This window comes from Rhinopithecus bieti, unplaced genomic scaffold (assembly GCF_001698545.2).
Source record: "Rhinopithecus bieti isolate Rb0 unplaced genomic scaffold, ASM169854v2 scaffold_13400, whole genome shotgun sequence".
In the NCBI taxonomy this organism is placed as follows: Eukaryota; Metazoa; Chordata; class Mammalia; order Primates; family Cercopithecidae; genus Rhinopithecus; species Rhinopithecus bieti.
Window position 1 is genome coordinate 1486965 of NW_016807991.1, and position 13191 is coordinate 1500155.

Here is a 13191-nt window from a genome sequence, read left to right on the forward strand (position 1 = left end):
GACCTGGGAGTGACCGGAAGCAACAACGGAGGAGTCAAGACGATGAGGAGCCAGTGACTCAAGGACATCCGGCAACTTCACTTGATTACAGGGCCCTTCCTGGAAACGCGTGCTTCCCGGAGCCACCACCTGACGCCAGCCACCAGCAGAGGGATGATCTGGGCCAGGCAGGATGGATGCCTGGTGGGGGGCCCCACTGCCCTCACACAGGCTGGGCCCTCCTCTGGGAGTGGTGCTACTACTGGGCAGCAGGGTGCCTCCCTTCTGCTCGGGATCGCAGAAGAAAGTGCCGCGCTTGAAATCAGATCTGCCAGGCCTCGTTTGGTTTCACTTTGCCTCTCCTAAGAGCCGGGTGCTCAGCTAAGAAGTGGGAATTTCACGGCCACCTGGGGGTCTCCAGAGGGAGACTGGCAGATCTAAACTCCCTCCAGAGCAGGCAGGCAAAATCTTGCATCTTGGCTCTGCCGGAACTTGGGGACAAAGAGCCCCACTCCCTAGGTCACAAGCTGGCCTCAGTTTCCTCATTAGCTCTCAGAGCAATTGATAACATTTCGTACCTCCCAAGTGCTGTGCTAGGGTGAGCACTATTCCATGTGTGCTATAAAGATGATGCTGTCACACCCAGTGACACTCCAGCCACTGTCACTTCCCAAACTTCATAGAGAATACCCACCTGAGAGCACCTAATTCAAAAGTCTGTTCAGTGAAACGGGCTGAGACAATGGGTTGACCCTTTTCAAAGTCCTGGGGGTTCCCAGGATTATCTGATGCAGGGGGAAGGGTCCCCCAAGCTGCTGAAGACCAGGTACAGATTCTGCCCTCCCTCTGTAGTCTCTGCCAGCAGTGGGGGGCAGGAAACCCTCCGATCTGGTTTCTTTCCTGATCTGAGTTCCCTCATCCCATCACTTTTTAACCTTTAGTGATGCCAGAGAGAGGAGCCTGGCTTTTCTCAGACAAGATGGTGAGGTGGAGGTGGCAAAAGAGAAGCTCCTCCATTCCTTCCTAGGATAAGGGTAAAAGACAGCTCAGGAATTTGCAGGACCCCGGGTGCTACTAGCAACAAATAATGCACAGGTCAGACACCACGGCTCACGCCTGAAATCTCAGCACATTGGGAGGCAGAGGCAGAAGCGGGAGGATTGCTTGAGCCCGGGAGCTTGAGACAAGCCTGAGCAGCACAGTGAGACCCCTGCCTCTAAACAACAACAACAACAACAAATAATAATAATAATAATAATTTAAATTAGCCAGGCAGGGTGGCATACATCTGTAGTCTCAGCTACTCAAGGCTGAGGTGGGAGGATCTCTTGAGTCCAGGAATTTGAGGCTGTAGTGAGCTGTGATCACACCACTGCACTCCGGCCTGGCCAACAGAGCAAAAAGCCTGTTTCAAAACAAAAAATAACGCATAGAACTTCAACATGATCAACCCCCAATAAAATATAATCTGATCCTTTGAACCTAACCAGATTCTCCTTAGAGGTAACCACAAATTGTACTGCGAGCTCCTAGGCTCTGTTTGGACTCTCTTGGGCTCCCTACTCCTTGTACCATTTGACAAAGCCTTAAACCCAATTCCAGGACTTGAGGGGAACAGTTCCCTTTCTGATGCTCCAGGGTTGGAGGCAACAGTGTAAGGAAAGAAGAAGCGTTGCACTGAGTGAGGACTCGAGGTAGAGGGGAAGGACAGGCAGGGAAGAGAAGCTGGCACACAGAACCTGGCTTCGGTGGCACACTTGGAGAGATTCAAAGCTGGAGTCTCCAGACCACCAAGGTCAGTGACTGCCAGAACTGCAGGGGTTCGGGCAAAAGGAGAACCCAGACTCTCATCCTGGGAGGCTGGAGGCTGCCCCAGACAACCTCTGCTACCGTGATGGCCAAGGCAGAAGATGGTGGCTGAAGCAGCTCTGGCTGAGCACAGACATCCAGGGATCCTTCATGCCTGGCACTGTAGTTTTTCCAGATGCCTTCAGCTCCATCTTTGGGGTGAAGGGGAAATACCAGGTGTGCAGAGCAGTTTCTTACAGGTGGGTTAAGAACGGTAAGCCTTCATTAATGACCACACCCTAAACTGTGCTCACCTGAACCCCAAAAGAAAGACCCTTCCTCAGCTTGAGTGAAGGCTGATTGGAGATGGCCAGTTCCCCTGTTCCTGGCAAGGGAGGGCTTTGGATACCAGCATTGCCATCCTGGCACAGAGCCCAGAGCTGCAAGTTGGCAGTGCCTGGGGGAGACTCCAGTGTAAGTTAGTTGGAAGGAAGCCCAAGTCTCCTCAAGGAGGCGTATTTTAAGCTGGAGCTTTAGGGGCACAGTGAGTGGGAATATGGGAAAGTAATGTCTGAATTTTTTTTTTTTTTTTTTTTTTTTTTTTTTTTGACAGAGTCTCACTCTATCACCCAGGCTGGAGTGCAGGACACGATCTCAGCTCACTGCAACCTCCACCTCCTGGGTTCAAGCGATTCTTGTGTCTCAGCTTCCCCAGTAGCTGGGATTATAGGTGCATGCCACCATGCCCGGCTAATTTTTGTATTTTTAGTAGAGACAGGGCTTCACCATATTGGCTAGGCTGATCTCGAACTCCTGACCTCAAGTGATCTGCCCGTGTTGGCCTCCCAAAGTGCTGAGATTACAGGCATGAGCCACTGTGCCTGGCCCTAATGTCTGAATTTCCTTCCCAACGCACTGAAAGCAAAAAGGGCTGGGTCCAGCGCCACATGCGGGCTCCTTCCAGCACTACCATCCAGTTCTCTGCTGAGAGAGGGCAGACATGGGTTTGGCCTTTCTGGAGAACCCCAGAAGCACTGGCTGGAGTTGGCCTTCAGGACACTCTGCCGGATGACCTCTCAAAGTGTCCCCAGCTCCAGAATTTGGTTATGGTTATTTTCCTCACGGTCGAGAAAAATCCTCCAGTACATAGGTCAGAAGACCTACGCAGAGCTCAGGTCAGTTCTGTTTCCAGGGCGAGATTGCTCAACCCTTCTCCCTCCGCCCACAGGCCTTATCTCTGGCATCAACCCAGCTCCCCATTCCTCCAAGGGATGGACTCCTCCCTCCTCCAACAGGGACAAACTCCTCTGAGTCTGCAGAACCAGAATGAGAACACAGAAGGCTGGACTTACTGCCACCCAAGCGCAACCCTGGCCACTCTGGCTTCTGACTTCTTCAGTTCGAACCCAATCCAAACGTGGGGGCGTGGGATGGGGAAGAGTGAAAGGGAGAGGCCAACATCAAACACTTTTCAGCCACACCTGCGCGCAGACAGTCCTGGCCACAGAAATCAATCAGTCACTCCAAAGGGGTAGAAGGGGTTGGAAGCCCTGAGCCCCTGCCAACCCAAGGCGCTTCTGGAAAAGCTCTGGACTTATAAAGAAGGGCTGGACAGGGCTGGGTGCAGTGGCTTACACCTACGCCTGTAATCCCAGCACTTTGGGAGGCCAAGGTGGGTGGATTGCCTGAACTCAGGAGTCTGCGACCAGTCTGGGCAACACGGTGAAACCCCGTTTCTACTAAAATACAAAAAAAAATTAGCCAGGCGTGGCGGTATGCACCTATAGTCCCAGCTACTGGGGAGGCTGACGCAGGAGAATTGCTTGAACCCGGGAGGTGGAGGATGCAGTGAGCCACTGCATTGTGCCACTGCACTCCAGCCTGGGTGACAGAGCAAGACTCTGTCTCAGAAAAAAAAAAAAAAAAAAAAAGGGCTGGCCAGATGCAGTGGCTCATACCTGTGTGCCCAGCACTTCGAAAGGCTGAGGTCGGGGAAGATCCCTTGAGCTCAGGAGTTCAAGACCAGCCTGGGCAACATGGTGAAACCCCACCTCTACAAAAAATAGCTGGGCGTGGTGGTGGGCACCAGTAGTTCCAGCTACTGGGGAGGCTGAAGTGGGAGGATCACTTGAGCCCAGGAGGTCCAGCCTGCAGTGAGCCTTGACTATGACACTGCACTGCAACCTGGGTGACAGAGCAAGACCTGGTCTCAAAAACATTAATAAATAAAATAAAAATTATTTTTAAAATCAAAAGAATGGTGTAAGATTCCTCTCCCAGGTCAACACTCATTCCCCTGACCTTTATACATGAGACCTCCCTTTGCTTGTGGCTCCTTGGTCTCCGGTCCTGTGAGGTGCTGTCTGGTTCCAGAGGCAGCAGCACAGTGGAGGCAGGGTACAGAGGATAGGGACAAGCACGGTGGGTGGCAAGGGTAAGAGAGAAACGAGGGGGAAAAAAGAAGAGGAATCTAAAAAGAGAGAGGCAGAAACCCCAAGAAATGGAAGAATCGTTCACAGTACAGGCCTAGGCTGTACCGCAGAGCAGGAGCAAGTTGCCCTCTGTGGCAGGGTCCCTAGGACTTCAGGGAGATTTCAGAGGGGAGGCGCTGAGACCCACCCCAGAACCACCACCCATATGATCACAGCGGCCCCCTCCTAGTCCCTGCAGGGGTCCACCAGGATGCCTGGGAATCTACTTGGGATCTCCCCAAATTCACTGAACTCCCCCCCTTGTGGGAAGGAGCAGCTGTCTTCAAGGAGTGGAGAGGCAAAGTCCAAGTTCAGAAGAGATAAACCACCCCACTAATCAGTCAGTCACACGGGCAGCTCACACAGGGCAGTTGGTGAGAGCAGGAACCGGCAGGGCACCCCCGCATTCAGCAGGCTCTGGCTTCCCAGCAGAGATAGAGCCTCAGGAGATCCTGGTGGATGCCCCATTATTGCTCCAGGAGCCCCTGGGGCTGCCAGGGGTTCTCTCAGGGCCTGGCTCAGTCCCAGCCAACTCCCGATTTCTGGGAGAAATCCGCAGCTCAGCAATCCCTTCCTTTGTGGCCTGTTCTTTGTTCTCTTAAAATTCAGTCCATCCTGCTGGTGGTCCCTCCTCCACCCTAGCCTCAGAAGGGGGCGGGGGCTGCGGGAGTTATTGGAAACCCAGACTGCCAAAGAAGTTGTCTTGCAGGAGGCCCCTGTCACTGGCCCCTCATTGTTTACACTCGCTGGATGGGACCTTTCTCTGGTCCAGATGGCTGCTGGTTTCGGACGAGATTTTCCCTCCAGCACCCGGGCCCCTCCGGGCAGAGCAGGGGGCTTCGCAGCGAAGGGGCTCCCGAGGACTCCACCCGGATCCAGCTGCTCAGCTATCTGGGCAAAACAGTGGGCACCGGGCACCCAGTAAGAGATGTGGGAGCTGGTCAGATTGCAAGGGGTGGGAGTCGTGGAGAGAGAGAAGTTCCAGAGGCAGCAAGAAAAGAAAAGGCATTGTATTTCCCCTCCATTCTCCCAGGGAGAAAAAGAAAACTTCCAGAGCCCAGGCCGCAGTCACTGGGAAAACACAGGGAACCTGGTTTGAGTTAGCAGAGAGCACCCCTCCCCCAGTCTCTCTCGCGCTCTCTCTCTTGCTCACACACACACACACACACACACTTCAGTTCTCTCCCAGGAAGCTGGCTCAGCCTCAGCCCCGGATCCCGCCCAGCTCTCCAGCCCTCCCGGCCGGGGCACTCACCGACTGACCGGATCCCCGCGGGCAGGACGGCTCCTAGGGGACTTGCCGGGGGGAGGGGGCAGTTTTGTAACCCCAGCTGGGGGCGCTCCGGGGAGGGGGCGGGGCCAGGGACTGCCGTTCCGCCCGCACCCGCCCCAAGCGGGCGATTAAATCATTAACCAACCGCTCCCGCCAGCCACCCCGCCGAGCGCGCTGAGCTCTGGGCGCACCGGCCCCGTGCGCGGCAGTCTCTCGGGCTCCAAAGGGGCGGGCGGCTCGACTGCCCTCCCCCTACACCCCGCCGGGAGGCGCCTCGACCCGGGCTTCCGAGGGAGCGGGCGGGGCAGGATCCTGGCGGGGAAGGGAAGGGTTCGCGGGGCGGGAGTGGGGGAACCGGGGAGCGTTTGTTCCTTTGGCCATTCCCTTCCTGACAGCTCCTTCCCGCTGGCTCCCCGGCCGGGTGACATCGGGTGGCGTGTGCTGCAGTGTGTGTACGAGAGTGAGATGTGTACACGCCTCTGCTCAGGCGGAGAATTCGGTTCTTATTCATGGAGAACTCCGGGCGCACACACGCCCCCCTCGCGGAGATCGCGGGCCGCGCGCCGCGGATTGCTGCCCTCCTGCCCACACCGACACACACCCCATTCCTGGGAAGAGGGAGGCCCTTTAAAACCAGCCCTCAACCCCCCCAGCGGCGCCCTCGGCCAAGCCCAAGAGTTCCATCGCAGAGAGGAAATCGAGTCCCGGCGACGCTGCGCCCGGCTCCCTGCCACCCCCTCCTCCGCACATCCCGCTCTGCCAGGACACTGGGTGCGCGTCTCCGGGCCCCAGGCACCGCGGCGGGCGCGGAGAGAAGCGCGAGAGCCGAGAAGTGGGGACTCCGCGCCCTTCTTCCCGCGCCGCGGCCTCGCATCCCCAGCTTGGATCTTCTCTGCCCCACAGGGGGGCTCGAGCCCCCCCAAGCCCACCCTGACCACCCAGCGCGAAGGCGGCTACCACAGCCAGAGGCGGGTACCCGTCGCCTACCTCGGTCCCCGGGGACCCGCGCGCCGAGCCAGCTGCGCTGTCTCCTCTGTGGGCTCCGCGCGGCGGCGGGGCTAGCGGCCCCTGTCAGCGCCGGCGTTTGTTTCCCTCTGGCTCTCGGGCTTTCAGGGCTGGGAGCCGCCAGGACACTCCCCTTCCAGGCTCCGCCCGCGCCCTCCCCGAGCACCCCTCCGCGCTGATGTCACGGCGCCGCCGCAGCCAATGGCCGTCGGGAACCTCTGCCCGGCTGCTCGGCCTCCTAGGTTCAAACCGAAAGCCTGAGACTTTCCCAACTCCATATGGGGCAGCCTGGGCCAGCCTGGCTTCCGGGAGACACCCCCGCCCCAGCCTGCGCTCCGGCCGCGAACCCCCACTGGGGCCCCCAGGACCAGGGGCGCGGCTCCCACCGGGGACCTGGCGCGATGCTCTCTTAAGGCTCTTCCCTATTCGAGCCAGTACAAGAAGCCAAGACTCCAGCCCAGGTGGCTTTCCTCGTTCCTGCTCCCTCCCGGACCTGCTAACCACCTGGCGCCAGTACTGTCGGGAGTTGGGGGCAGGAGGGCTGACGCCACCAGCTTTGTGGGTGCCATCCCAGACTCTCGCTGGAAACGAGGGAGCAGGGAGGAGACGGCCAGCCCCGAGGCCAGGCCTGAACTGGGCGTCAGAAGGGTTTCTACAGGGTGACAGACAGCCCTTGAGCCCTCCGCATCCCCAAATCTGTGCCTTTGCCTCCTAAGTATGGGCTGAGGCTAAATTTGCTCCAGGTGAACGTCAAGGAGGATCAACTCCTGAGTCCCAGAGCCTGAATCCAAGTCCCAGGCCTTGGACTCCATTCTTTTTAGAGGAATAGTTTCAGTTGAAATGATCATTATCAAGGTACAATGCCAGCTGCGAAGTAGTCAACTCAAAGAAAGTGGACAAGGTGCAAAGTGAAAAGTTCCCTTGCCTCTAGCTAAACCCCAACCTCGGTTTTTAAAGGAAGTGAGGATGGAGGCCCCAGACTTTCCCTATGGCTTCAAGGTCACTAAGCCCTCAGGGACATTCTGCTTTCTGGGGACTGCACATTTCCGTTTCCCTCTGCAGTGAGACAGCAACCAGCTCTTCAGATCTGATGGTCTGACCACTCCATCCTGCTGTGAAAATTAAATTCTGGGCTGGGCACAGTGGCTCATGCCTGTAATCCTAGCGTTTTGGGAGGCCAAGGCAGGTGGATCACTTGAGGTCAGGAGTTTGAGACCAGCCTGGCCAACATGGTGAAACCCTATCTCTACTAAAAATACAAAAATTAGCCGGGCGTGGTGGTGGACGCCTGTAATCCCAGCTACTCGGGAGGCTGAAGCAGGAGAATCGCTTGAACCCAGGAGGCGGAGGTTACAGTGAGCCGATATCGCGCTATTGCACTCTAGCTTGGGTGACAGAGGGAGACTCCGTCTCAAAAAAGAAAAAAAGAAAAAGAAAAGAAAAGAAAGGAAAATCAAATTCTGAACTGGACATCTGGAGGAAAGGTAGGGTTCGGAGCCACTTGGGAGGCAGACACAATGTGGATTCGAACCCTGGCGGGGTTATCATGGGTGTAAACCAAAAAGTGACTAAAGCAGGTCTCAATCAAACAGAGGTTTAGTTAGCCAAGGTTGAGGATCCACCGGGGAAAATCACCTTTTTTCCAAAAGGGTTTCGGGAATTTCCATATTTAAAAGAGAAAAAGCCAGCAGGAAAGGAAAAGAAGAGGGAGGGAGGAAAGACATTGAGGTTACAAGCATGTGAAACTCTGATTTAGCATCTGTAAATCTACATTTTTATATGAAAGGGAATAGAAGAAAAAGTCAATGATGCATTGTCTCCTGCTCAGCATGTCTATGGGGAGCAAAGGAAATTAGGCTATGACACAGGGTTGTGAAACTGCAGCTGTCTGGAAACAAAAGGAAAGCAGTTTTTGTGGTTTCCAAGCTTAACTTCCCCCCTCCTTCTTGTTTTTTTTTTTTTTTTTTTTTTTTGGAGTCAGGGTCTCGCTCTGTCGCCCAGGCTGGAGTGCAGTGCTACAATCATAGCTCACTATAGCCTTGACCTCCTGGGTTCAAGCGATCCTCCCACCTCACCTTCCTGAGTAGTTGAGACTACAGGCATGCGCCACCACGCCCAGCTACATATTTTGTACTTTTCTTTTGTAGAGAGAGGATTTTGTCATGTTGCCCAGGCTGGTCTCAAACTCCTGAGCTCAAGCAATCCACCCACCTCAACCTCCGAAAGTGCTGGGATTAAACTTTCCCTTTGACACAGTCAATCTGGGGTCCCTAGATTCTATTCTCTTTCACATGGGGAAGTCACTGATTCCCACCTCTGACCCTTGGCTAGCCTGGCTCTCTTTATGTGTCCAAAGAGCACAGGACCCCTTTACTAACCTCATCTGGAGGGTGTAAAGAGGAATGAGATATCAGGTCTGAAAGCGCTTTATGACTAGAAAGCAACCAGAGTGGAGTTGATTGCTGTCATCGTGACCTGGAACCAAGGTTGTCCTCAAAAGAAGTAGGAGCTGCAACAGTACTGTGGACGAGGCTGGCTAGAGAGAGGCTTGGAGATACCTCTGGCTTGGAATTCTAGCTCTGCCATTTATGAGCTGACAAGTTATCCACCAGTTTCCCCATCTGTAAAGTGAGAACAGCAATCTTTACCTTCCCTTATTGGGGTGAATATTAAAAGAGATCACCTAGGTTGGGTGCAGTGGCTCATACCTGTAATCCCACTGCTTTGGGAGGCTGAGGCCAGAGGATCGCTTGAGCCCAGGAGTTCAAGAGAAACCTGGGCAACATGGTGAAACCCCATCTCTACAAAAATATACAAAAATCAGCCAGGTGTGGTGGTGCATGCCTGTAGTCCCAGCTATTCGGGAGGCTGAGGTAACAGAATCCACTTGAGCCTGGAGGTTGAGGCTACAGTAAGCCAAGATCATGCCACTGCACTCTAGCCTGGGCGACAGAGGGAGACCCTGTCTCAAAAAACAAACAAACAAACAAACAAACAAACAAAGGCACCTGGCCATTTGCTGGGCATATGCAGGCTCTCAGCAGGTCCCCTTCTACCACACTGCTTCCAGGTGGAAGGTTCTCCCTGGTTCCTGGCCAGGAACTCTTTCTCCTAAAATCACAGCTTAAGTTAAACACAAAAACAAAAAAAATTTCTTATTTTCTCAGAGACATCTCCCTCTCCCCATCTCTTTCCTTCCATTTTAAATAAGTTGTTTTGGTTTTCTTTCTTTTTTCTTTTTCTTTTCTTTTTTTTTTTTTGAGATGGAGTCTCGCTCTGTCGCCCAGGCTGGAGTGCAGTGGCGCAATCTCTTGGCTCACTGCAAACTCTGCCTCCCGGGTTCACACCATTCTCCTGCCTCAGCCTCCTGAGTAGCTGGGACTACAGGCACCCGCCACCACGCCCGGCTAATTTTCTTGTATTTTTAGTAGAGACGGGGTTCCACCGTGTTAGCCACGATGGTGTCGATCTCCTGACCTCGTGATCCACCTGCCTCGGCCTCCCAAAGCGCTGGGATTACAGGCGTGAGCCACCACGCCTGGCCATTTTGTTTGTTTGTTTGGTTGGTTTTCTTAGGACTAGCTGTTAGTAATCTGTTTTCCTTTTTGCGAGCTTTAGCTTTGGCTTTCCCAATTATCGTCCAATCAGTTAAGCACACCTCCAGGTGTGGTCCCTTTGTAATTTTGCTCCTTATCCAAATTCAGGCTCCTTCCACAAACATTTAACAACAGTGGAGGCTTGCCTTTGGGGACAAGGACAATGAAGCCCAGTCCCTGCCCTCAGGATGCCTAGAGTAGAAACAAGTGGCTTCAGGAAGGGGCTCAGTAGATGCTTCTCGACTGCATACTAGCCCTCTGGGGGAAGACGTGATTAGAAGAAAGCGCTCATTTTCTTTGATGGTGGGAATCCCAGACTTGTGGATTTCTCTCCGAAGTATCCACAGAAGCTAAGTTTTGCTCCAATCCTTTAGGCTACAGCTGTCTATGAGTAACCAGAGGAAATTAACAAAATAAAAAATTTGAGGCTTGAATACATACCTACTTGAAATTTCTGGCAAGCTCTAAGCCCCTGACTTTGGAGAGGGATTTAAGGTCTTAACTGCACCCTTGGTGCAGCTTGACCTATAAGCCTTTAGGCCTAGGCGTGTGTCTCTGCCTGTCTGGGGCCGCTGGGGCCTGCCTCTGGGACTTGGGCATGCATGATCCTTGCAGCTTCATGGACCTGCCCCTCCCTAATATCCACCCCCACCTCCCAACACATATTAGGTAGATGCAAAAGTTATTGCGGTGTTTGCCATTACTTTCAATGGCAAACACTACAATTACTTTTTTGCACCAACATACTACATCCCAGTGTTTGTTAACATTGAGTTCTGGGCATTTTAGTTCACGTTATTTTGTCCCAACTCTATGAGGTTAATTAGTCCTCTTTCCTTACGGAGGGGTTGGAAGCTCCACTCATTCCAGTCTGCTGTTTGTCCTAAAGTAAGACTCTGGGCAGGTCATTTCTCTTTGTGAAATAAGCTATCTCCACAAGAACACTATAACCTATATCTATTCCTTTTTTTATTTTTTTATATAGAAGGATTTTTGCTCTGACACCCATGCTGCAGTGCAGTCTGCAATCTCAGCTCACTGCAGCCTCTGCCTCCCAGGTTCCAGCGATTCTCCTGCCTCAGCCTCCTGAGTAGCTGGGATTATAGGTGCCCACCACCAATTAGTCAATTCCTGGCTTTTTTGGCTTTTTTTTTTTTTTTTTTTTTTTAAGTAAAGACGGGTTTCACCATGTTGGCCAGGCTGAGCTTGAACTCATGACTTCAAGTGATCTTCCCTCCTCGGCCCCCAAAGGGCTGGGATTATAGGTGTGAGCCACTGTGCCGAGCTTCCATGTCTATTTTGAGCCCCCCTTCCCCTACTGAGGTGAGACAAGATGGTCCTGGACTGAACCTCAAGGTGCCACCAGGGCTTGATGTCAGCGCAGTTTGGGTGGAGGCTTGGTGATCCAGGTCAGGAGCGCATCCGCTGGAGTGGCCTGGCGCTGGGCTGTTCACTCCTATGCCTGCTGGAGAGAGGCTCTTTCACGCCTTGCTTCCCCGTTCTTGGGAACCACCTGGAGCCCTTTCACGAGGCTGGGGCAACCTACTGAGCAGCTGGGAAAATCCTGAAGATACCAAACTACTGGTAGAGTGCCTGGGGCTCCAGACAGGACTCCCCCACCACAGTGGGGAAAAGTGCCTGCATCTGGGGGCTGTTTCTGTCCCAGGTTTCAGGTGCATAACCCTGATTTTCTGAGGGAGTTAACACACATCAGGGGGCCGGGGCAGCCAGTGCATGCCTAGAGAGTAAAGCAATAGGATTTCCCCCTGGCCCCCTTGGGGACAGGGTGGTGTTCAGTTCATGTTTGAACCTCCAGCGTGAGTTGGCACACAGTGCATTTGCTAGACAAATGAATGAGCAGAGTTCACAGCCCACATCCCTCCCTTCTTCCATTTGCAACCCTAGCCTCGACTAAGCTCTGTGTGGTCACTTTTTCCCTGAAATGAGCTGTACTGGCCCACAGGGTCATACATCCTCCCAGAACAGCAGCTCCTGAGAGTTCACAGCACAAATGGACTCGGGGGTGAGGGAGGCCACTGTGTCTCAGAGGTCCCCTGGCCCAGAGAGACGCTGTTCACAAGGCTGGGGGCTCTCTGGAGGCAGGAGGTGAAAACAGGATTGAACTAGGCTCAAAGAAGGGATGAGGTGTGTGAAGGAGCAGTAGCAGAGCAGAGAGATCATGAAATTTACAGGAAATGAGTCCAGATATGGGGCTTAGAACACCTGGGTTGTACTTATTGTGTGACTTTGGAGAGGTCGTCTTATCGCTTTGAGTCACACCTGTAAGGGGGGCACGGTAATAATTCAGGCCATAGGAGGCTATCAGAAGAATGGAAGGAGATAAGGCGTGTGATCTTGCTTCCTGAAAAGTCTAAAGGAAGGCCCTAGCTACTATTAGGTTGTTACTAAGTTGAGCTTTAGGGTTCTGGATACTGTGGCTCCCTCTTTCCCTCTGCAGGGAAAAGACAGACAGCCAGGCCTCCCCACACCCCACTCAGGAATCTGTCACTGTGCATTGTCAGGTAATTAACAGGCCACTCCTGACCACTGAGCTGGGACATTTCCAAGAAAGCAGGAAATGATATTAAATTTCTTGTTCATCCAGGAGGGAGAAAAGAGTGGGCAAGAAAGATACAGCAAAAGCTCTGGGCTGCTGAGAAAATTAGCAGAGAAGTCAACCAAAGGCAGTAAAACTTGCAAGCAGGGGCCCTGGAAGGAATGTTTCCTGTGATCGCTGGATTTCTGAAGCCCAGAGCTTCACCCACTGTGACCCCTGGCAAAAATGGGGGAGCCCAGCCACGCCTCTGAGCAGAGGATTCCACCTGGTGCTCCAAGGGCCTGAGAGTCCAGGTGAGAAACACAGGCTCTGGGGCCAGATGATCCTGGGTTTGAATCTAAATTGTCACTGTGAACTGAGAAGTCCCTTGAGCTCCCCCAGGGCTTGGTCTCATTTGCACAATGGAGACTACATGAGAACCCACTCATGCTAATGGCGTGGGGTTGGTGGCAATGCAGGTCAGAACTCAGCCCCAAGCTAGGACCACACCAAGGTGTCACCACTTGGATGCTGGCTGGTCTC

The 13191-nt window shown here is 53.6% G+C and overlaps 1 protein-coding gene across 6 annotated transcripts in view; it reads right to left on the reverse strand.

Annotated features, from left to right (window-relative positions):
• The window catches only part of CDC42EP4 (CDC42 effector protein 4), a 28258-nt gene extending 21559 nt beyond the window's left edge, over positions 1-6699 (reverse strand). For 2 of the 6 annotated variants that reach the window (XM_017884629.1, XM_017884628.1), the window contains exon 1: positions 6499-6612. The gene's annotated coding sequence lies outside the window, so the exon portion shown is untranslated. Of the gene's footprint in view, positions 1-5493; positions 6011-6498 lie in introns of those variants that run through there. The other 4 variants (XM_017884630.1, XM_017884627.1, XM_017884625.1 and 1 more) reach the window with 3 other exon arrangements.
• Between the last annotated feature and the right edge of the window lie 6492 nt (positions 6700-13191).